The sequence below is a fragment of the Cannabis sativa genome, chromosome 1, assembly GCF_029168945.1.
Source record: "Cannabis sativa cultivar Pink pepper isolate KNU-18-1 chromosome 1, ASM2916894v1, whole genome shotgun sequence".
In the NCBI taxonomy this organism is placed as follows: domain Eukaryota; kingdom Viridiplantae; phylum Streptophyta; class Magnoliopsida; order Rosales; family Cannabaceae; genus Cannabis; species Cannabis sativa.
The window spans coordinates 20,649,214-20,653,189 of NC_083601.1; the positions used below are offsets into that span (position 1 = coordinate 20,649,214).

General features: G+C 35.0%; 1 long non-coding RNA gene across 1 annotated transcript; it reads left to right on the plus strand.

Moving 5' to 3' along the window:
- Positions 1 to 605: 605 nt before the first annotated feature.
- Positions 606 to 2,060, plus strand: LOC133029106 (uncharacterized). The gene is made up of 2 exons (XR_009683316.1): positions 606 to 670; positions 1,831 to 2,060. It is a non-coding gene; the product is annotated as an uncharacterized LOC133029106 (long non-coding RNA).
- The last annotated feature ends 1,916 nt before the right edge of the window (positions 2,061 to 3,976 follow it).

Below are 3,976 nucleotides of genomic sequence, written 5' to 3' on the forward strand. Positions count from 1 at the left end.
TTCTTGGGTTTGAGCTTCAATTTTATGGAGTTAAGGCATGGATTTTATGTGTTTTTACAATCTGAAATTATGAACTAAATTGTGGGATTTTGGATGCATAAATATATGTTTTTAATCCTATAATATTGTCTAGCTGCTTTAAGTGGATTAATTGTGATTTCGGTTGTGAAAAGCAAGCTTGAGTTCATGGAACTCAAGCTTGGTGCTTTAATGGCACTTTTTGATTTTTAGTGCAATTGTTGTGTTTAAGTTGTGGAATATGTTTATTATGACATATATTGATGCTCTGGAAAGTTTGGGAATGTTTGGGGATGATTTGAGTGAGTTTTGGGGGTTTAAAGATTGAGAAATTTCGTGTTCTCTGCCCAGACAACCGGAATTCCGGTTGGTTCATCCGGAATTCCGGTTGGAGTTCATCGGGAAATGCTGAATTTTGTTTCGGCCATAACTTTTGACTCGGGACTCCGTTTGGGACGTTCTTTATACCGTTGGAAAGCTCTTTTTGAGCTCTATGTGATTATCTGTATTTTAAATGCCATGAATTTATTTTATGAATGTGAAATCAGGGGTTAACCCTATTGGTGAAAATCCCGGATTGTGTGACTAGGATTACCGGCACCTGGTCAGGAGCACCCGGGGATTCGGAATCTCTGCCTTTACAGGACAGCAGGTAAGACAGTAGTTGCACGTAGAGATATGCACGGTGGTGCTTATATTGAATATTATATTGGTGATAATTAGAAACCGAGATTAGGGTTATTACCCTAAAGTGAGCGGTTTAATGGCCTAGGGTTATTACCCTAGTAATTATTAATGTGTAAATGCTATGCCATGCTAAATATATTGTAATAAAGAATTATGCGCACAAGGCATAATTAAGTTAGACTCGGTAAATTAGTACCTTGAGTTTGATAGTAATGCAGTCTAGGGTTATTACCCTAGAATTTATGTGAAGATAAGAAAGTCATGATGTACAATAATATTGCTAATCAAGTGAAAGCATGAATTAGGGTTATTAATCTCTATAAGTGATATTTTGAGCATGCAATGATATGTTATATGATAGACTATTTGGTATGTAATTTAGGGTTAATACCCTAAGATTCTATATGTGTTTTGATATCTATTGAATACATGCATATATTTCAAGAGTTATGTGCATAAGACATAACTTGGTTAGACCTAGTATATTACTAGGATAAACCACTGAAAGAACGTAATGTATGGATTACGTAAATATATATGAATAGGGTTATGCGAGCAAGGCATAACCAGGTTAAACTCGGTAATTATAATCGAGATAAACCTTACTAAGGCCTTATTGTAAATAGACGTGTGAGCGCAACACGTAGGTCTATGCTACATAGACATATATAGACGTGTGGGAGCAACACGTAGGTCTATGCTACATAGACATATATAGGCGTGTGAGCGTAACACGCAGGTCTATAGCAAATAGACAAATAGTGCAGTGGCACCAATAATTATATGATAAATATATATGTTGAGACTAAGGGTTATGCGCTCAAGGCATAACCAAGTTGGACTCGGCAACAAGAACCGAGATGAACTGATCTAAGGCCTTATTGTAAAAAGACGTGTGAGAGCAACACGTGGGTCTACACCACGTAGACATAAATAGACGTGTGAGCGCAACACGTAGGTCTACGCCACGTAGACATAAATAGACATGTGAGCGTAACATGCAGATCTGTGTCACACAGACAAATTTGAATAGCATTGTTGTTTATATTGTATGATGAGCATATTATTGATATGTTTTATCTTTTGTCTTCTTTGGGCTTGGCTCACGGGTGCTCTACTGTGCAGGAAAGGGTAAGTCAGTGGCTGATCAACTATGAGTTTGAGGAGCAAGATGAAGAATGTACATGTTCAAGCCATATCAGACCAAGCGGGTTAAGGGTCTATCAGTGATGAACTTTTGAATTCTATTTTGCCGTTTAGGTCGGCTAGAAATAAATGACTTGTAATAGCGTTTGTAAATATTTTTGGGATCCCAACTATTTTAAAAGTTTTAAATATATTACAAGTTTATTTTCTTTCTGTTTAATATAAAAGTTTTAATTCTGCGCTATTTTGATTAGTAATCCTGTTTAGGGGATTAGGGTTTCATAAGTATTTTGGGTAGCGTGCCTAATTATTTAGGGCGTTACAACTAAAACACCACATAAATCTGTGTTAGAAAAAGAAACCGAGCCTCTAGATTTAATCCATTCTGATATTTGTGAACTTGATGGAACTTTGACTAGAAATGGTAAACGCTACTTTATAACTTTTATTGATGATTGTTCTGACTTTACCTATGTGTATTTAATGAAAAATAAAAGTGAAGCTCTTGATATGTTTAAGATATTTGTGGCTGAAATTGAAAATCAACTTAGTAGAAAAATCAAGAAGTTTCGTAGCGATAGAGGCACTGAATATGATTCCACTGCTTTTATTGAATTTTATAACTCACATGGAATCATACACGATAAGACTGCACCTTATTCACCTGAAATGAATGGCAAAGCTGAAAGAAAAATTAGAACTCTTACTGAATCTGTTGTTGCTATTTTATTGAATTCGGGTGCTGCTTCTCATTGGTGGAGAGAAATTTTATTAACTGTATGTTATGTGCTTAATAGAGTTCCTAAATCTAAAAGGAAAATTTCTCCATATGAAAGTTTGAAAAATAAACAACCCAATATCTCACATTTTAAAACTTGGGGTTGTTTGGCATATGTTAGAATTCCTAATCCTAAGAGAATTAAATTGGCTAGTAGAGCATATGAATGTGTTTTTATTGGATATGCTGTTAATAGTAAAGCATATAGATTTTATGATTTAAATGCGCATACTGTTTTGGAATCTAATGATGCCGATTTTTTCGAACATAGATTTCCATTTAAATTGAGAAATAGTGGGGGTGCATCATCTAGTAACATGACTGCATTTAGGGATAATGAGCATGAAAAGGTTATAGAAACTGAACCTAGAAGAAGTAAAAGAGCTAGAATTACCAAAGATTTTGGTTCTGATTTTTGTGCATATACTCTAGAGGAGGATCCTTCTAACCTCCAAGAAGCCTTGACTTCACTAGATGCTGATTTATGGAATGAAGCTATTAATGATGAAATGGACTCTCTTGAGTCAAATGGAACTTGTCATTTAGTTGTGTTACCACCAGGTTGTAAGACAATAGGTTGTAAGTGGATTCTTAAAAAGAAATTAAGACCCGATGGTACTGTTGAAAAGTACAAGGCACGTCTTGTTGCCAAAGGGTTTAGACAAAGAGAAAATGTAGATTTCTTTGATACATTTTCACCTGTTACTAGATTTACATCTATTCGTGTGCTTTTTGCTCTTGCTGCTATTCATAATCTTGTTGTGCACCAAATGGATGTTAAAACTGCTTTCTTGAATGGTGAATTAGAAGAAGAGATTCACATGGACCAACCTGAAGGTTTTGTTGTTCCTGGTCAAGAACATAAAGTGTGTAAATTAGATAAATTTTTGTATGGTTTGAAACAGGCACCTAAGCAATGGCATGAGACATTTGATAACCTTGTCATCTCACATGGCTTTAAAGTAAATGAAAGTGACAAATGCATTTACTATAAATCTGAAAATAATGTATGTACCATCATTTGTTTATATGTGGATGACTTGCTAATTTTTGGATCAAATATTCATGTCGTGAACAATGTGAAATCTTTGTTATGTGAAAATTTTGACATGAAAGATCTAGGGGAAGCGAATGTAATCCTTGGTATACAGATCACTAGGTCTGAAAAGGGAATTTCTTTGGATCAATCTCACTACATTGAGAAGATCTTAAAGAAATATAATTACTTTAATTGTAAACCTGCTTGTACACCATATGATCCCAGTGTAAAATTATTTAAGAACACTGGTGATGGTGTAAGACAATCTGAATATGCGAGCATCATTGGCAGTCTTCGGTATGCCACTG